Source organism: Girardinichthys multiradiatus, chromosome 23, assembly GCF_021462225.1.
Source record: "Girardinichthys multiradiatus isolate DD_20200921_A chromosome 23, DD_fGirMul_XY1, whole genome shotgun sequence".
Classification (NCBI taxonomy): Eukaryota; Metazoa; Chordata; class Actinopteri; order Cyprinodontiformes; family Goodeidae; genus Girardinichthys; species Girardinichthys multiradiatus.
In genome coordinates, this window is record NC_061815.1 from 5,992,966 (window position 1) to 6,014,679 (window position 21,714).

Consider the following 21,714-nt stretch of genomic DNA (forward strand, 5'->3'; position numbering starts at 1 on the left):
CTGGAGTTTTCCATGTTGAGAACATGCAGCCTTCCCATACCTGGGAGCTACAAAAAGACTGCTGGTGCAGCTAAACAAGTGGATCACATGGACAGTGACCTTGACAATAGTTCTTCTCGGACTGTTGTCGTCCTTGACCTCCCTCCAGGTGACGTGTTTTGTGACATGCCGGATGATGTTAGCAAAGGCCCTAACGATCTGCCCTGTTGTAACTGAGCCTGAACATGCTTCAGGTTGTGCTGGACGGTACAATCTGAGGGCCAGATGTCATCCCTAGGATCACGACTGGTTGGTCGGATCATAAATGGACAAATATATACCGTACTGACTGACTTAACAAGGTATATGATTTTATTTGTTTTTCATAAGGAGTCCAAGTGTTTTTAAGTTAATTGTGTTATGCGACCGTTTTTGTGGTTGAGGGAAAAATCTTTTTCAGATATTCTGGGATGGCAGTGGTTTTGTAGTCTCCTATATTTACTTTAGTAGGATTTTTGTTAATTGCTCTTCAAATGTTTTTATTTGGGTTCATGTTTAGAAAAAAAAGAAAAAGGAGTTTGGTTGTCCTCCGATATGTATACTGGTGTGCATTGATGTAAATGCAGTTATACAGGTGGCTTTGATATTCTGTAATGGTGTCTAAGGTCATGTATAGCTGAGGACAGGCTTTGTTTACTGGGGGGCATATATAACAGTTATTTTACTGCTTGGTTCCTAGAGATGATTAGGTAGCCCCACAAGGGGATGCCTTTTCCCTTTTCTTTTGTTGTGATTCTGTACCGAAGAAGAAGACACATCATGTTGCTTTTGAGAAGAGACAGACGTGATGCTGTGGTGCCGATGAGTACAACTTCACGACTTTTCATTTATGAAATGATCTTATAAGTTAAGTGCCTTAGAGACCTGGCTTTATATGGTCGATGTGAGTATGCAAAATAAAGTGAAAGGGTGGAATCCTATATCAGTTCGTTCTTCTGATTCAGGTTATAGCGGTTAACCACCTTTTGTTAACTCTCTCTACATCTCTACATCCTCATACAGCACCATTGCATGTCCCACAGCACCTTATGACTCCACATTATCAGAGCAAGAATCAGGGGGTCCTGTCACACGAAGAGTCACAGCCCACTCTGAACAGCTGGACGAACGCGTGTCCCAGAAAATCCAAAGTTCGGACTAAACAGTGCAGGTGTAAAAGTGATCTTGAAAACTATCTGTACAAAATCTCATGTATGTATCACCTCTAAATGATATTCACACTTTTCAGTACCAATTACAATAAAACACAGTGTATAAAGTAAAACGAATAGAAGAGATTAAGGCCTTAAAGTTCTAAATTCACCAGTGGCAAGTTTTTTTTTTTATTTCAAGATGATGGAATTTGATCTTCCCACTCATACTGCGCCAGTTAACACGTTTGCTTAGTGAGTGTGTGAGAAGTGCACCCATAAATCTTCTACCGCACTCATTTAGTGATCCTCACCATCCTCACCTTTTAAAGCCAGTGCCATGCTCTGTAAATAGAAGAAAACTACTCCATGTTGTAATGCATTAAGGAAAAACTTATTAGTCTAAATGTAATAAAACAGCGATCTAAGAAATTATCTGGCTATGCCTTAATGCTACTTCAAAGCAACACTATTAAATTCTTGACCCAAAAATACAATGAATTTAGTTATTCTAGCTGTTCTTTGTGGCAATACACAGGACTACAGTCATATTCAATAAATTAGAATATTACTGAAAAGTTAAGTGTCTGCTGGAGCTCTGGGTAACGTCACTTCCTGTTTTCGCTGTTGCACTTGGTGAATTGTTTTGTGTATGAAGGCTCTCTTGTTTGATCTGATTTCTCTCTACTGTGTTATCTCTTACTTGTTATAATACATAAGCATGTTAAAACACATACTTTCTGTTGCTGTATTTAAAGTTTGGGAACTCTCCGTGTCTTACACGGTTTTTCTAGTAGTGGTAAGGGGTTGCTAGCTTAGCGTTAGCTCTAGCTCCACCATGGCTACCCATTCTGCTGTTTCTCTCTCTGAGTCTCCTCCTCTCTCCTGTTCTCTGTGTCCGATGTTCAGTTACTCCTCTGCCTCCTTTTTGATAATGGTACGTGTAATAAATGTAGCATTTTTGTAGCTTTGGAGGCAAGGGCGTCGGAATAGGAGGCCCGGCTCCGGGCTGTTGAAAAACCAGCAGATAGCCAAGACCCCGTAGCCAGCGCGGAGCCACCGAGAGTAGCTCCCCATAGCAGTCCTCCAGCAGAGACCGCGCAGCCGGGGCCTCAGGCCAGCTGGGTGACGGTACATAGAAAGCATAGTCCTAGATCCCAGCCAACAGGTCACCACCAACCCGTCTGCGTTGCACCCACCACTCTCAATGTGCATAAATTCATAAAGACATGTTTTATGGATTGCTAATGTTTTTCTATGCTCTGGTGCAGCTTTCACAGACTGGCACCGAATACCGTAGCCAGCAGCATATAACCAGCCACACCGAGAGGGGGGCGCTATTTCCCCATTGCACTTATACATAAAGCAAGTGGAATTGTGCAACTTAACTACTATTACATTCCCCCCTGCTGAATTCCACTTGCACCCACAAAAACAAAAACTAAACCAGGTACACCACAGCAACCCAGAAAAGAACAGAGAACAAAAACACAAACAAAGACAGTCCCTAATAGCTCATACACAGCTATTAAAATGTGATAAAACAGCTCAGCATTCCCAGACAGTACGGTTACAAAACAAAATTCCAGTCAGAGGACTATTCTCAAAAGAATCAGCACAAGAAGACAATGGCCAGACCCCTTCATCATGCATGAGGGAAGCAAAAAAAATAATATGCCCATTACATATTTTACTGTATTGCAACCATATGTCATCCTGACACAGACAAATCAACATAAAAGCATCCCCACAGTTATGAAACCCCAATTCCCATTTCAGACACAATAAAAGGAACTAGCACCCTACAGAATAGAAACCTTTTCTGTCTTCTGATGCATCATCTCAATCAATCTAGAAACAGGTTTAAGTAACCTTCCCACCCTTGACCTAGCATGAGTCCTTCCCACCTGATCAACAACAGTTTGGTCTCTAGTGGGAGCGACGGTTTCAGGTGAGCCATAGACCTGAATCAAAGGCAAACATTCTGTGTCACATTCAACAGTGGATGGCACCCCCATAACAGCATCTTCCAGTTGAGCATCCTCATTCATCAGCAACTCGTCAGACACCTCAGATGGTAAATCGGGTACAGGACAAAAGCTTGGGTTTCTAACAGATGCCACAGACACATCGCAGACAGCTTCTCCATCACCATCAACCATCAGCGAGCCAGAGTCAGAAGACACACCCCCTTCATCCTGAAAAGAGTCATCCCCGAGAGGGAGAAAGTTCACTGGCATAATCAGGTTGCGGTGCACAACCTTCCACTGCCCTGTGGCAGCATTCTGCAGCTCAAATGTGTGACTCGTGTCATTCTTGTCAACAACTGTATAGACAACACTCTCCCAGCAATCTGCAAGTTTTATTTTGCCACGCCCCTTTTTGTTGGCCAAAAGAACGCGGTCACCAACCTCCAGAGGGGATCCCCTAACTTTCCGGTTGTAGAGATCTGTGTGGCGCTGCAACTGTCTACATGCCACCTCCTTGAGGTCTTTCCTTAATGTCAGAACATATCGATCATAATCCGCGATGTCATGATGGTCAATGACCGAACCAAAGATTACATCAATTGGGAGTCTCGGCACCCTGCCAAACATGAACAGAAATGGCGCATAGCCAGTCGTCTCGTGGACGGTGCAGTTGTATGCAAACGTGAGGGCTTTCAGCACATCAGGCCACCTCTGCTTAGCTCTTGGGGGTAAAGCACGAATCATATTGCCCACAGTGCGGTTCATCCGCTCACAGGAACCATTCCCTATTGGGTGATATGGAGTTGTGTGGGACTTCTGGACACCAGCAACATTTAACAATTCTGAGATTAGCGCACTCTCAAAATTTGCTCCCTGATCAGAGTGCAATCGTTTAGGAAAGCTGTAGATGCAAAAGTAGTTATGCCACAGTTGGTTCGCCACTGCTTTAGCAGACTGGTTGGGGCATAAAAAGGCATGCGCCATCTTTGTAAGGTGGTCAATGACCACAAGCACATCCACTGATTTGTTTGCAGAGTCCTCTGCTGACCAAAAGTCTATGCAAACCAGTTCAAGGGGCTCTGATGTCCTGATGTTCTCCAATGGTGCTCTAGCCTCCGGCTCAGGTGACTTGCTAATAACGCATCGTTTGCAGCACTGCACATACTCTGTCACCTGTTTAGCCATGCCAGGCCAGTGAAATCTTTGCCGGGCAAGAGAAAGGGTTTTTCGTCGACCTTGGTGACCCGCTTCATCATGGACCCCCTTCAGAACAGTAGAGCGCAGGGCTGGTGGAACAACATACAGGTAGGTTTTAGCCTTTGTTACAGGATTCCTAGAGACTCTATACAGTACACCATTTTTCACAGTTAACTTGGTCCATGTTTTCAGAAGTTTCTTTGTATCAACCGTTTCATTAGCTCGTTCCCTCCTTGATGGTCTCTGGCCCCTTTCCACATAGAAGATCACCCTACACAATGCATCGTTAGACCGCTGTCGCCTCCCTAATTCTTCTTGTGATAAGATTGCAGAGTCAGATAGATCTGGTGTGACCACAGTCTGGGAGAACTGAGGCAGGAGAAGAGCATGCTTACACACCTTGGAGTCATGGTTTCTAAAAACTTGGAAAACAGCTCCCACCTCAGAATATGTCATTCCCCCAGCCTGCACAACAGCTGTGCACTGAGAAATAATAGGCTGGCCATCGCCTGGGGTCTTTTCGGCTGAGTGAACAGTCCATCTGAAGGCCTCCTGTACTCCACCTGTGACAACTGCTTCTGCCTCAGCCAGAAGATCATTATATGGCACTGTTATTAAGCGATGGGAGGTAGTGGGCTGCACAAAGGGTTCCCTACTCAGTGCATCAGCAACCACATTTTTAGGACCAGGAATGTATTTTATGTCAAACCGGAAGGGTGCTAGTTTTGCAATCCACCTCTGCTCACATGCATCCAATCTTGGCTTGGACAGTATGTAAGTCAGAAGGTTATTATCTGTCCATACTGTAAACGGATGACCCCTTAACCAATGATGAAACTTATCACACACCGCCCACTTCAACGCAAAGAACTCCAGCCTATGTGCAGGATACTTGGACTGTGTGTGACTGAGTGTCTTACTGGCGATGGGCCTGGATGTAGAAGCCCCAGCAGGAACCTGAGACAGCACTGCACCAAGACCACTGCTGGAAGCATCAACAGATAGAAGGAAGGGCTCCTCAAAGTTTGGATGGGACAGGAGTACTCGATCCAACAATGCCTGCTTCAACTCACAGAAAGCTGTCCTGCATTCATCTGTCCAATCCTCCTCACGAAGCTTTGCACGTGCCAGCCGGCACCTTTTCCTCGGACCCCGAGGACCTTTATCCCCAGATGTCAGCCGGAAACAAAGGTCTTGCAATAGATGAGCAGTTCTGAATGAATTGTTGATAGAACATTACCATTCCCAGGAACGAGCGAACCTTCTGTTGGGATGGAACACTTGAACCTTCTTCCATGAGGTCTGATTCCGTAAGGGATGTAATGGATGCTATTTTGTTAGGGTCTGACTTTATCCCTTCAGCATTAACAATGTGCCCCAGGAATTTCACGGACTGCCTCAGGAAATGGCACTTCTTTAGCGCCAACTTGAGATTGGGAGCCTGCAGCCTCTGGAAAACCATATGCAAGCGCTGCAGTGCCACTTCTTCTGTGTGGGCAAAAACCAGGACATCGTCAAGATAACACAGCACACTGAGGAAGTTCTGATCTCCGAAAATGCCCAACATCATCCTCATAAAGGTTGCCAGACTGTTGCATAATTCTTGTGGCATACGACTATATTCGTATAACCCAAATGGCGACGTAAATGCTGTGTACTTACGATCTTGCTCATGCACCTCCACATTATAATAACCTGAAGTCAGATCCATTGTAGAGAAAAATCCGTTCCCTCCTAAAGCAGCCAGCGCATCAGCTGGATGTGGAAGTGGGTGGGCATCTTTGATAGTTCTAGCATTAAGCCAGCGAAAGTCATTACAAATTTGTAAATCACCAGTCTTTTTCCAAACTAAGACCAATGGTGATGCAAACTCACTGCAAGACTTCCGAATTATTTCACGTTCTTTCATTTCATTCAGAGCCTGTCTTAGTTTTTCATAATGAGTTGGTGGCACACGTCGGCATGGCAACCGGAACGGTTCATCATCCACCACTCGAATCCGATCTAGCTTGTCTTGTGAGAAGATGGACTCAAACTGGGCTATGAGGTTGACCAGATGCTCTTTGCTAGCTGTTGACACTTCACATGAGTCGATATCAATATCAGACACCCCCAGATTTTGCAGCACAGCATGCAAAGGGCTACTACCACCTGTCACTTGCTGTGAAGATGGATGATCTGGCAGGGTAGAGACATCAGTGACTAGACTCTGCTCATCATTGCACTGTGCCGAGTCAGTCGGCAGTTGTATATTCTGCTGTAAGTAGCAGCCAGTGAGGTTGAAGTTCTCCACCCAAGCACAGGTAAACACATCAGCCAACTTCAGGTTTCGTTTTAGAGTCGTTGGCTTATCAAAGGGGTTTAACACTTTTACAGGGAGCCACCCATCACTGGTCAGATATGCCACTGTTCTCCCAACCATAACTGATCTTGGCCTTGACCTTGCTGCTGTGGGTTCTATCACTACAATACTGCCCACCTCCTCACTATTTATTAGCTGCAGCCAGCCCCAAACCAGGTGCTCAGTCAAAGGCTCCAAGGTGATGGCTCTCTTTATCTTGACAGTTCCAATCTTATCACCAACACTCTCTGGAACCACCACTTCTGACATTAAGCTCAACACATTTTTAGCAGACGTATCCTCAGCATTCAAAGTCTTGCTGCATGTCTCCCCTAAATCTCCTTTTCCCTTCAGGTACTTAACCAAATACCTCATAAGTTTGCTGCCTACAATAAGGTCCTCACTTTGTCCTGCAACCACCAGCATAGGCACCACAACTTTGCAGCCATACATCTCCACTGCAACATCACACACACCTGTTGGAACTGTTCTTGAACCGCCACAACCAATCAGAACAACATCAGTGGATTGCAAGGTGGAGGTCTGCAATACTGCATGATGCAACAGCTGTGACATCAGATCGGTGCTGAGGGTGCAGGCCATGGAACCACTATCAAACATTGCTTTAACAGAGACTTTGCCACCCATAGTCACATTTTCATAGAACAGTTCGTCATGCTGTTTTAATCTTTGGGTATTCTGAAGTACTGGTCAATGTCCTAGCTGTCGTTCCTCACAAACGGTATGGTATTTAGACTCCAAATCATTAAAATCAGTCTCTTCAGGGGCAACATCAGGCCTAACACTTCCACATGTAGGCCAACTAGTTTCCCAGCTGCTGAGCAGCTGATTCACAACCCCTCGCTTTGGTAGGTAGGGCCCTGGGGCACCGAGCCCGTGTGTGGTCAGCAGCATAGCAGAGGAAGCACAGCTGATAGACTCTACAGTGGTAATAGGTAGAGTGTTCAGTGTCACTGCAGATTGCACAAGGCATTACTTTTTGTGTTTGGTTCCGATGACCTCTGACATCATCTTTAGCAGGTAGCTTTGCTTGTCGAAGCTGCCCCTCCAGAACTTTCTCTAACGGGGCTACCACATGATCAAGACGATCAGCAGGCGCTTGTGCATTAAGTCCAACAGAGAGTACTGAGGTAGAGGCTGGTGATGTATATTTACTACTGGATGTCACTTGTTGCATATGAGGACTCACCTCTTGTTGCTGAGAACTTAAGGCACTGGATGCACTAAGCTGATGGCCGTACTTTTGATCTTTGCTATGTTCCAGCAACTTCTCATGCACGTCAGCAGCTGTCCATTGCTGCAGAGGCTTGCACTTGAAAATAAGAGAGAGTTCCGAATCTGGACAGTGACGAATGAACATTGCAGTCAGTTCTTTTGTCAGGTATGCAAAGGACTTATTCTGTCTTTTGAGGCAGTCTTCTGTTAGGTCCATGGCTCTGATCAACTGCAGCCAGTAATCGAAAGGGGTCTCACCTAATTTAGGTAATGTTGCATAAAAGTCAGCTAAAGGCATGTTTGAACAAACAGTGTCACTAAAGTGTTGTTTTAGGATCTCAAAAATGGGCTCTGGGCCCACCTTAAGGTTTAATGATGGCTTACTACGTATGCCTACCCTGACTATCTCTCGTGCCCTCCCCGACAATTTACTGAGCACTTCGTCAACTTGCTCAGCTACTGGTACCCCCTTTCTTTTCAAATAGGTCATCATCATTTCTTCCCATTCTTGAACACTGCATGCTTCACTCCCATCCCCTCTAAAACACACAGGCTCTTTAACATCAGATGTCACAATCACATTCAATAGTGAAGCTTCTGAGAGTACATTACTGGCAGACCCAATCCCACTGTTTCCCATTCCACAACCTAAACGAGACTCAATACAAGATGCAATGCTATCCCCAATAGAAAACCCAATTTGTGTTGCTATCTCTGCATAAAGGCTTGTTGTAGTGGGTTCGGTGTCAAATTTGGGATGATGTAAATTATCACAGGCCCCATCAACAGATTCCTCATGTGACTCAACAAAGATGGCCCCAGGCGTGGATGAAATTGGAGCTATCAGCCCACCTGCCCTACCCCTGCCAACTGAATGCAGCGGGGAAAAACTAACCTTCCCCCTCCCTTTGCCAAAACTTGGAAAATCTGCCATGATTGAGCAGCTCTTCTCTTTGATTCTCCTTTGGAGTGCTGCTAATGCCTCTGTTAAACAAGGTGGGATTTATTTTCCATTCCCCATTTTTATTTATTTTTTTAAAAGTACAGAATCCCACCTCAATGTCCCAAGGGAAACAGCAAATGGCGGGAAGGAGGGAAATCCCCCACCAAGGTTTCCCACACAGTCCACATGGCGACTCCCACCACTGTCCAGGAAATAGACGGCCCCATCGCTGAACAGGATCACAGAAGCTCGGGTCACGGCACCAATGTAACCGATTCTTGTTGCACTCCAAAGTCTCAGAGCAGACCAAATAACCCCTCGACTCTGTGTTGTGTGATTTTTTTATGAAGGAAGACAAGGAGTTTCTGGTCGATCAGACATTTTATTTCCTGCGTAAGAACATAACGGGTTCATATCAGTGCATTCGGCTTCAGCTTCGTACAGCACACTCTGGTGCAGCTTTCACAGACTGGCTAGGTTACTAAATCAAAATTTACAATGTACAATAACGAATATAATACAAAATGCTGTAACTGCATAAGAACATAACGGGTTCGTATCAGTGCAATCGGCTTCAGCTTCGTACAGCACACTACAACAGAGCTTCATGTTAGCAGTTAGCTTTAGCATGCAGAGTGTCTTTCTATATTAAACAAACTGAAAGTGCAAAAACTGGTGTCAAGTACACATCCAGTTTGCACCCACCACTCTCAATGTGTATAAATTCATAAACACATGTTTTATGGATTGCTAATGTTTTTCTATGCTCTGTGCTGAAAAATGCAACTCACCTCTGGTGCAGCTTTCATAAACTGGCACCGAATACCGTAGCCAGCATATAACCAGCCCCACCGAGAGGGGGGCGCTATTTCCCCATTGCACTTATACATAAAGCAAGTGGAATTGTACAACTTAACTACTGTTACACTTTCACATGATTTGGTTGCCTGCCCCCAGGCAACTATTTTCTAAAAATAATTTACAAATTGTTGAAATTAGTGTATTTGCCCCTAATTTGAGCAGGTATGTAAAATTATCTGCCAATGGAATGAATATTTTGGCCCTAAAGTAAGATAACTTTATATACTGCAGTTGAAATAAGATAATGGAAATAGTTTTTCTTTTCTTATTTTAAACGCAAAAATCTTATTCCATTGGCAGTATATATTACTTACCTGCTCAAATCAAGGACTAATACACATATTTCAAGAATATTTTAATTTCTTTTAGTTCACTTTTTGCTGAGCAGAAGTGAGAGTAAAAACTATTTAAAGTCACTGATGGAAGGCCCCCCCCAACCTCCAGGTTCTGTGCTAAGCACCCTGCCTTTGCAGTTGGAGCACACACCACTACACCAGCGGCTCCACCTCAGATAACCTGCGGCTCTGATCTGTGACACTTATCTTTTACATTAATGAGTACAATGGTGTTTTATACTGCACAGTTTGCTGAAGCACATTACCAAGCTCGACGTCATTAACAGCAAATATTAGACTGATATTAACAAAGACACAGGGAAGCTGACCATCTGTAAAATGATGAACATAAAAAGCATATAGACTGAAACCACTTTCCTAAAAATAGATGTTAGGTTATCACAGCAAGGATTAGCCCATTCCAATCAAATAAATCAACATGTGCCCAAGACATGACAGGACAGCACCCCGTCGGTGGTGAGCTGCTCACACTCTTCTATTTCTGAGCAACAGGCTCACTCAAGCTTTCTACCCTCAGCTGCTGTGATAACAGTCTACACAAAAAAATTGTTTTAGGCAACTATTCTCCGGAAACCGGGGACCTTTTTTTAATGGGGTCACCATTAATGTGAAATGATGTAAATGTGATTATTATGATTTTCTTCTAACACTTTAGGGTTTCCAATTGGCTTTAACCTTTTCCATATTAACTGTGGTAAATGGATGCTCTTTTTTTGCATTAAAAGGAACACTGTTCACAGCTCAGCAAGCTCCACTGTCTCGCAACAAAGCTTTCCCCACGCCCACTGTTGATGGCTCATGCTTGGTTCGCAAAACTGATGGAAACGTGCGTCGGTGCTCAACAAAACACCGAGTCGAAGGCACGAGAACCGAACTGGTTCGAGAACAAGAATTATTTCGATGAAATAACAGTCTTAGATCCAGAGGAATGTCTGTTAAGCATCCGGACAAACCCGAATTATTTTCTCCGCAGGTGGGCTAGAGATCCGGCACGGCATCAAAGTACTATCAGCCATGTATAGGTAGTCTTCATAATTAGAGGTGTTGACCAGCTTGTAATGTATATGTTTTTAAGTTTTGTCCTCCGTTTTTGAAGTACCATCGTTTAAAATAGTGTATTTTTCCTATTTTCTTTAGCTTTTAAGAGATGGTTTTAACTTCCTTATTCTCGCAACCCTAACTAAGATAAACAGAAAATTAATGGATATAATGGATATAAAAAAAAAGAAAGAAAAAAAGAAAATGGATGGATGATGTTTATAATGCATGTGGAATGCTGTTGTCGTATTTACATTTTAAAACAATGGTTACAGCAATGTTTGACTTGCCAAATTCAGGTTGACTAACCTATTTTATAAAGTCAGCAAATATGATACTGTGTTCAGGTCTGGCAGTGTATGAGTTAGTTGACACCCTATTGATTATGGTGTCACAGCTGGTCAGCTTTGTGATATGACAACTGTCTGACATTTAATTTATATTTGCTAAGGCAGGCTCTGACAAACCATGAAGGTAGTGCTTTATAGCCATCTCAACCTATTTAAAAATATCATGTAGATTATATCATTACACATAATAGATCCTGGCAGACACCAAAAACGAACAATCACAGTAGTGCAGACAGGATCATAGCCACGTTACTTTCAGCTAATCATAGCACTGCCATCGACCTTATCTTACAGTACAAGTGTGGGGTCCATTAACATTACAATAATATGAAAAAGTAGGCCACCTGAAGATAGCCTGGCCGTTGTTCTTTTTTTTTGTTTGTTTTTAACATATTTGGACATGTTAAGATTTGATATCAACTTTAACAACAGATTAATTCAAGAAATATGAATAAACAGCTAAAACTGAAGAAAAGAGCTTTAAGATTTTTTTGAGGAGTATAATAAATAAAAATCTGCTGATAACTGAATTTGGACTCCCTCACATTTATTCACACATAAAATGACTAAAATCACATAGTTGTATTGAATCACGCAAACATGATTAAAACATCAATTTGTTAAAGCAGGTTTACCCTGTTTAAACCACAAATATTTAGTTCGGTGTCTTTCTGACTGCTAAAGCATGAACAAACAACACGGTAAGATCTAAAGACCTGCCTCGGGTCTTTAGAAAAAACTTTGTTGCAGATTGATATGGAATTTAAAAGGGTATCCCATAGCAGTTTTTCTTGAAAGCAGACCACCAGATGATAAAAGAAGTCTCCAAAAGCTCTAAAAAATATTCCCAAATCCAGATGTCAAAAATGACATCAGGAAACTGTTATGGTTTGCGAGATAGAACCCCAGAATGCAGACAATCAGGCAGCGTGATGGTAAGTGAAAAAACCATTTAATAAAAAACAAAAACTCACTCTAAAAAGAAGCAGGAACAAAACATCAAACGGGCGGGCAGAGCAGGCACAAAACAGACTTGGCCAGGCTGGCGAGACAGGCGTGGCATGACTACAGGACAAGAGCAATATCTGAATAATGTTTCCGCGAAGAACAACTGAACAGGAGTGTATATATGGCAAGTAAACCAGGTGGAGCTAGGAGGCAGATAGTTTGGAGCAGGTGAACCGGATAAAGATAATTAACAGACAGGACAGAACGTGGCTAGAGCAAGAACAGAGACTTGAATACAAACAAAAACTAAAGCATGCCCAGAACCAAAACCCAAACTTGACAAAACATGAACAAGACTAAAACATGACCAGAAAAATAATAAACAGAAGCATGATTCAAAAACTGTGAGACAAATATAAGAAGAACCCAAAAACCAAACAACCCCAAATCATAACAGAAACAGGAGACAGAGGTGCTAGAGCGCGTCTTCCTCAGCCTTTTTGATACCACCCAATGCTTCCAGCTCAGTGTCTACATCTCTGACCACACTCACACCCAGGACTTCAGCCATTGGCTCAGCCTTAACACCTGGCTTTCCCTTGCCACTGTCTCCGGAAGAATGGACTTCATCAACAACTCTAAGGCTTTCTGGAGCAGAAAACATGTTTTTACAATGGACAGACTTTACCTCAATCGAGCTGGCAGCCATTTTTTACCCTCCAACATTTTTTATGGATCACTGCATTACAGAGCAGCCCTCATGCACTACACAAACAATCATCTGCCTTCACCTACTGGCCGGTCCAACCAAATTTGTTGTTTATCTGGTCCCAGTCATAACCACAGTTCCGCTTTGAACAGTACAAGCTTCACTGGACAAGGATCCCAAACATATTTTACTTATTATTATTATTATTATTAGGTATAAGTTAATATTAAATGAGTGATTATGGACTTTGCAATGCATAGTGATCTCTTCACCCTAACAGTAGAGAATATTGTTTCTCACATGTTCATCACTCTTACACTTGTCTGGATTATTTCTTAGTCAGTAGCTTGTTGTTGATTGACATTTTAGACACTGAGATACACCCTATAACTCTCAGCGATCATGCTTCTGTCTGTTTAACTAGTAAATTGGAAAGAAAACCCACAAAGTAAAATCTGCAGATTTATAAATTGTTGCTTAAGGATGAAGATTTAAGCAAATATTTGAAAGAAGAGTGGACTCCATATTTGGAGTGTAATGACCTTCCTGGGTCTTCAACATCTGTTCTCTGGGAGGCAGGGAAAGCAGTGATGATGTTAAATTAATCTCACTCTCATCACATAAGAAGAAAAAAAACGAACTATCTTTCTCCAACTTGAAATTTAAGACTTTTCCTAAAGGGACCCGATCATTAGAAAAAGTGATACAATAAAAACAATTAATAAAAACAAATTCAATTCAATTCAGTTTTATTTATATAGCGCCAATTCACAACACATGTTGTCTCAAGGCACTTCACAACAGTCCGGTACATACATTCCAATTAATCATAACAATTGAACAGTGCAGTCGGAGTTAGCTTTTTATTCAAATTGGATAAAAAGTTTTTCCATATAAGGAAACCCAGCAGATTGCATCCAGTCAGTGACTTGCAGTATTCCCTCCTCCCGGCTGAGCATGTAGAGACAGTGGACAGTCACTGGCGTTGACTTTGCAGCAACCCTCATACTGAGCATGCATGTAGCGACAGTGGAGAGGAAAAACTCCCTTTTAACAGGAAGAAACCTCCAGCAGAATCAGGCTCAGTGTGAACGGCCATCTGCCACGACCGACTGGGGGTTTGAGAGAATAGAGCAGAGACACAAAGAGAACAAATAAGCACTGACCCAGGAGTACTTTCAATGGGAAGGAACAGTAAATGTTAATGGATGTAGCTCCTTTAGTCGTTTCACCTAGAAAGAAAGAACAGATAAACTCTGAGCCAGTTTTCAAGGTTAGAGTCTGAAAGAGAGCACATACAGTTAGTTACAGTAAAAGCTCAGTCAATAGCCATGTCTAGGAGAGAGAAAGGGTTAAACACTAAAAGACAGGGCTATGTGGATCATCGGTAGAGGGTGAGCATTAAGTTGTTGCCAGCAGAAGCTCGGACGATTCCCCTCTCCAGAAAGGTGTCACAGGTAGACACAGAACCAGGCCAGGTGTAGCTTCTAGGAAGAGAATAGAGAGAACAAGGTTAAAAGCTGAAATAACAGCAAATAATGCAAAATTGGAGAGTAGTGTGAGAATGTAGCGAAGAGGGTGAAAGTGATCGTTATGTCCTCCAGCAGCCTAAGCCTATAGCAACATAACTACACAGATAGTTTCAGTTCAGATTATTTAGTTAAACGGCGCTTATTTACGACAATGTCGTCTCAAGGCACCCCACAAAGGGTCCCACTGATGGTCATTGTTATACTAAAAACCACAAGGATTGTGATACCTCTCTCTGTCAGACTGATCACAACCATCGGAAAAGAGAAGGGGTCACACAGGTAGCAGAAATAGAGGGTGTGTTTGCACCTCAACCATAACTGAGCCGGTTTAGGCTAAACCTGACTCCCCTTTACTCCAACCAACAGGAAGGCTCCCTCCCTGATAAACTAAGCCACTCTAACTATAAGCTTTATCAAAAAGGAAAGTTTTAAGCCTAGCCTTAAAAGTAGACAGGGTGTCTGCCTCACGGACTAAAGCTGGGAGCTGGTTCCAGAGGAGAGGAGCCTGATAACTAAAGAATCTGCCTCCCATTCTACTTCTAGAGACTCTAGGAACCACCAGTAAACCTGCAGTGTGAAAATGAAGTGCCCTGTTAGGAACATATGGAACCATCAGATCTCTGATGTATGATGGAGCTAGATCATTAAGGGCTTTATATGTGAGGAGGAGAATTTTAAATTATATTCTGGATTTAACAGGGAGCCAATGAAGGGAAGCGAAAATAGGAGAAATATGATCTCTCTTTTTAGTTTTCATCAGAACTCTTGCTGCAGCATTTTGAATCAGCTGAAGGCTTTAAACTGCATTTTGTGGACATCCTGATAGAAACGAAGTACAATAGTTCAGCCTTGAAGTAACAAAGGCATAGATTAGTTTTTCAGCGTCACTCCCGAATAGGATATTTCTAATTTTGGCAATGTTCCGGAGGTGAAAGAAGGAAATCCTAGAAACCTGTTTAATATGGATTTAAATGACATGTCCTGGTCAAAAATAACACCAAGGTTTTTTACTTTATTACTGGAGGTCAATTTAATGCGATCCAGGTTAAGTGATTGACTAAGCTGTTTCTTTTTTAAAGACTCCGGTCCAATGACAACTTCTGTCTTGTCTGAATTTAGAAGCAAAATATTTAAAGTCATCCAAGTTTTTATATCTTCAAGACATGCTTCTAGTCTATCTAACTGGTTGGGCTCATCAGGATTTATGGATAAGTAAAGCTGAGTATCATCAGCGTAACAGTGAAAATTCATCCTATGCTGCCTGATAATTTGACCTATTGGAAGCATATATATAGTAAAGAGAATTGGCCCAAGTACTGAACCCTGTGGTACTCCACAATTAACCCTGCAGTTTAAAGATGATTTATCATTTACCTGAACAAACTGGAATCTGTCAGACAGATCAGATTTAAACCAGCCTAGCGCTGTTCCCCTGATCCCTACACCATATTCCAGCCTTTTAAGAGAATATTATGGTCAACTGTATCAAATGCAGCACTGAGATCTAACAGAACCAGTACACACACAAGTCCATTATCTGAGGCCACAAGAATATCATTAGTGACTTTCAGCAGAGCTGTTTCAGTGCTATGATGAGCTCTGAAACATGACTGAAACTCTTCAAACAGGTCATTGCTGTGTAAATGCTCACACATTTGATTAGCAACAATTTTCTCAAGAATTTTAGATAAGAATGGAAGATTGGATATAGGTCTGTAATTTTTCAAGTCATCTCGATCAAGCGAAGGTACATATCCATTTACTAAAGATAGATTAATCATATCTAAAATGGGGCTGGTAATCAGAGGGAACACTTCCTTAAATAATTTGGTTGGGATTGGGTCTAACATACAAGTTGAAGGTTTAGATGAAGCTAATATTTCTGATAACTCAGGAAGCTTCACAGGACCAAACAGTACAAAAACAAATCAGGTTCTGCAGTTATTTCCAATGTTGTCTCACTTGCTGAGGATGAAGTAATCATCTTCGGGACTATGTCAAAGATTTTCTTTTTAATAGAATCAATTTTATTTAAGAAGAATCCCATAAAGTCATGGCTGCTAAGAGCTAAGGGTGTCAGGATCTGGAGTCATCCGCTGCCTGCTGCTTACACCTTTCCAACACTAGGTGCCGCCTGCAGGAGAGCCCCTGAGGCGACAGGTGTTGCGCAGCTATTCTTCAGCTGAAAAGCATAAAGAGGATGGTTGCCAACACTTCGGCGCCTGAGTGTTTTGCCTCTGTGGTAATCTTCTGGCCAGCTCTGAAGACTTTGCATGATTTTTTCTATGAAGAAATTTTGAAGGATTATTCTGTGTGAACTCTAACTTCCCCTGTTACCTTTTCCAGGTGCGATTTGTGCTTGACCTGTTCCAGTCCTCTGTAGTGGCTCTGGTTACTTCCTGGATTTTGACTGTACCTGGCAAGCGGGGCTTCTTTCCTGACACTAATTCTCTCCCTGGCGGTTTTCCCAGATTCTCCAGTAAGGGAACGTTTTAGTTGGTTCATATTTCTCTTTGTGTTTTTCAGTGATGAAAGATTAGACTCACCGCTTCTGTTGTGCCTGACCAAGTTTTGCAATAAACTTTCTTATTTAACAAGTTCTCTGAGAGTCTCTGCATGTGGGTTTAGTCGGCTGTTAAAATCATGACAGACGGAATGGATGGCTCAACAGAGCTATGACTCTGTGTAAGTTTAGCAACTGTACTAAAGAGAAACCTAGGATTATTATTGTTCTCTTCTATTAATGATGAGAAATAAGCTGTTCTAGCTTGGCAAAGTGTCTTTTTATACAACAGTAGGCTATTTTTCCAGATTAAGTAGGAATCCTGCAGGTGTGTAGAGCGCAATTTTCTCTCTAATTTTCTAACATTGTGCTTTAAAGTACGCAGCTATGAATTAAACCAAGGAGCTAGCCTCCTATTAATGATTAACTTATTTTTAAAGGGGGCTGCATTGTCTAATGCATCACGCAATGATAAAGAAACACTATGAACAAAATAATCAATTTGTGAAGGGGCAGAAACAGAATTATTGCCTTCCATTGTGCTTTTCAGTGATAATGAGGAAATTAAAAGTGGAACAGATTCTTTAAAGGTTGTTACAGCATCGCCTGATAATGATCTACTATAATGAAATTTACTTTCAGGTGTGGAGTACTCAGTTAAATTAAACTCAAAGGTTATTAAGAAATGGTCAGACAGGACAGGGTTATGAGAGAATATTGTTATGTCTTTACACTCAATGCCATATGTCAGCACAAGGTCCAGAGAATGAAGACAAAGGTGGGTAGGTTTGTTAATGTTTTGAGCAAAGCCAATTGAGTCTAAGATAGCATTAAACGCTATATTTAGGCTATCACTTTCAGCGTCAATATGAATGTTAAAATCCCCCACTATAACTTTATCTGTATTTAACACTAAATCAGATAAAAGGTCTGAAAACTAATCTAAAAATTGAGAGTAAGGGCCTGGTGGATGGTACAAAACAACAAACAGAATAGGTTTTAGTGCTTTGCAATTTGGATGAGGAAAACTATGGATTAAATATTCAAAAGAGTTGTAGCTATTGATGGTGTGGGACTAATCAATAAATCCGACTGAAAGATGGTTGCTACACCTACTCCTCGCCCAGTAATTCGAGGAATGTGAAAATTTAAATAATTAGTAGGAGTTGACTCATTTATAGTAACATAATCCTCTTGCTGCAGCCAGGTTTCAGTGAGGCAAAATAAATCAATCTGATTGTCACAAATCAGGTCACTAACTAGCAATGTCTTTGAAGAGAGAGATCTTATGTTCAGTAAGCCACATTTAATTGTTTTATTTTTCTTTTCGGTCTGAGTTGTGTTTATTTTTATGAGATTTTCCTGATTTCCTCCTTTTAGATTATTTTTTAACCTATTCAATTTTGGCCGTGGGCGAGACACTGTCTTAATAGGGTAATGGCTGGGTAGCAGTACAGAAGCTGTAGAGATGAGTGTTAAACTACAACCCTGCTTCCTGGTCTGAACCCTGGGTTGTCAGAGTTTTGGAGAACTAATAAGTGAATCATAAATTCAGTATAGAGGATATAAAAGTACCCAAAGTAGCCCTAGTTGGTTTCTTGCTGAAGCCATGAGTAGACGTTTCACTGTTCAACAGGTCAGGGATGAGATACATCAGGAGCTCAGGAGGAACAAGAGGATGAAGATGTATTTGAAAAGGAAGATAGGGAGGAATGCAACCCAGAGCATGATGCATCTTCAGATGAAGAGGAAATCCGTTAAGCTGACAGAGAGATATTTTTGTCAAACAATGGCAAAATTGCATGGTCCTTATCAAATTCAGACAGCAACCAGGGAAGAAGCGCAGCACCAAACATCATAAGGATGACTCCAGGGCCAACAAGGTATTCGGCTGCCCATGTCTAGGACATTTCATCCACCTTTCTCCTGTTCATCACACCAGGCATCGAAGAAATCATCCTGGAGAAGACAAATTTGGAGGGTTTACGGAAATATGGAGAAAACTGGAAAAATATGGATTAGATTGACCTTCGTGGCTACATAGGGCTTTTGACATTAGCAGGTGGATATAGGTCCCGTGACAAGACTTTATATAGTCTCTGGGATGTAGAGAGTGGAAGGGCAATTTTTTCGTGCCCAATGCTTCTGAAAATCTTTCACACTTTCTCAAGAATGCTGAGATTTGACAACCATGAGTCAAGACCAGCAAGGCATGTGACAGACAAACTCACAGCTATCAGAGAGGTCTGGGACAAGTGGGTTGAGCGTCTGCCATACCTCTACAACCCTGTGCCTGAAGTCACTGTAGATGAGGAGTTGGTTCCATTCAAAGTTTATTCTTTTTTTTCTTAAATGCAATGCTACTTACCTGAAATATATATTTTTTTATTTTATCGTGATGTAAACCCCTTGATTCATCCAGTTTTCTGTGACACTCACACTGAGTGACTGTAATATCTTCTTTTTTTTTTATCAACAGATCGCTGTCCTTTCCGGCAGTATATGTCAAGCAAGCCAGCAAAATATGCCATCAAAATATGGGCCACTGTGGTCCTCATTATTATGTTCTGTGATGCAAAATCCAGCTATGCATGGAATATGCATAGCTGAATATGTGTACACAGGGAAACTGCCGAGTAGAACCAGGGTATGTGGGTTGTGCTTGAATTGACAGTTGGACTGAAGGGGCATAATGTCACTTGTGACAATTTTTCCACCTCCTATGAACTCGGCCAGCAGTAAATGAAGATATGGTTGGCACTGAAGAATAAGCCTGAACTTCCCCCCTGCACTCCTCAAAACAAGGCAGAGCGGTCTTCTTATCAAAGTTCGCCTTTGGGAGATGAATATTGTCCTGATCCACCTGAGGCTGCAGCTGGGTCAGTCATAAGAAAAAGGTGCCAGTTCAGCCCCTGGAAGGAATGCAAGACAAAAGCTATGTACTGCACATGTGAGAAATACATCTGCAAAGCCCATTGTCACGTTCGTACATACTGTCCTACATGTGCTAAATAGAGTTGATGTTAAAAATTGTTCACAAAATCAAGCAACATTTTGTTGTTTTGTTGTGTTATGAGAGAAGTATTTTAATAATTTACTTCCTAAAAAATATAAAATAATAAATTGTTGACAAAAATGTTTCAGATTATTGACAGTTTTTTCCCTTTCAACATAATTAATTCAGAAGTAATTACTTCACATTTATATAATAGCAATAATAAACCTACATTGTGTAAAAGAAAACTGTTATGACAGTTTGTTTGTGGTGAAAAAAAAAAGTGTAATACTGTTCACTGGTGATCATCTGTTTGTATTGTGTAACAAAAAAAACATGATAAAAAAATTAATTAAATTGAGTTGAATTGATAAATCACAGGTTGTTTCATCATGCAAAGTAGATTTTGGATTTCAAATTCAATTAAGCTGCTTTATTTTAGGCTTTGGTAGGATGGGTAATTTTTGACCTGTAGGACAAGGGGAGTAAACAGAATGTTAAAATCGCACAAGAGTTAAGCCCTTGTCCTTATCATTACCATGGATAAGACAAAAACTTGTAACTTCTTCAGGCAACCTTTGGAGCTCCACCAGTCCTGTCAGGATCAGAACTGCTGATCATGCCAGTAACCAGTTTCCTCAATAGGTGTCGCAGAAGTCCTGAGATCTGGAGGCTGACAGGTGCAGCCTATCTGGTCAGCAGCCACGGTGCAACAAAAGGGAGGACTGCCAGCATATCAGCGGCTGACTGTTTTGCCCCAGTGGTAATAGATCAAGATGGCGCTGCAGATGGTCACCTCGGCGTGTTGGTGCACATTGTTTTGTTTTGTTTTTTGGTTTAAAACAGTCTTCTGTGATGGTACCCGGAGCTCTCTCACCAGAGAACAACTAATGAACATCAGGGCTACTACACCAGAGTTATTTCCCACTTTTCTGCCTACTGCTCTGGAATTTTTGGACATCCTGGTCAAAGGTGCGCTCCCCTTTGCTCACGCGGTGAAACGCTGGAAGAGAGGGAAACGGGCTGGGGTGCTGGTATGTCTTCGCCAGCGTGGACTACGAACACCGTTACCTGGAATATTTCTCTCTGACGTGCGCTCACTTTCCAACAAAATTGAGGAACTACAACTGCTGTTGGGGAAAAACAGGGACTTTTATTCATCAGCAGTTTTGTGCTTCACGGAGACGTGGCTGTGTGGATTAATACCGGACTCTGCGCTGCAGCTGGCAGGATTCCAGCTCTACAAAGCGGACAGAGACATGGAACTCTCCGGCAAAGCAAAAAGTGGAGGAATCTTTTTCTACCTCAACAGTGGTTGGTGCAACAACGTGACAGTGATTCAGCAGCATTGTTCTCCAGATCTGAAAGCCTTCATCATAAACTGTAAGCCTTTCTATTCCCCCCGTGAGTTTGCTTCGTTCATCCTGGTCGGTGTGTACATCCCGCCGCAAGCTATCGTGCAGGTCGCAGGTCACTGACCAGATACTGAGTGTGGAGCAGACCAACCCGGACTCCTTAGCTATCGTCGCTGGTGACTTTAACAAAGGTAATCTCACCCACAAACTC

General features: G+C 42.1%; 1 long non-coding RNA gene across 1 annotated transcript; it reads left to right on the forward strand.

Moving 5' to 3' along the window:
- The first annotated feature begins 209 nt into the window (after positions 1 to 209).
- On the forward strand, positions 210 to 20,119 carry LOC124859861. The gene is made up of 3 exons (XR_007036212.1): positions 210 to 341; positions 16,997 to 17,129; positions 19,633 to 20,119. It is a non-coding gene; the product is annotated as an uncharacterized LOC124859861 (long non-coding RNA).
- The last annotated feature ends 1,595 nt before the right edge of the window (positions 20,120 to 21,714 follow it).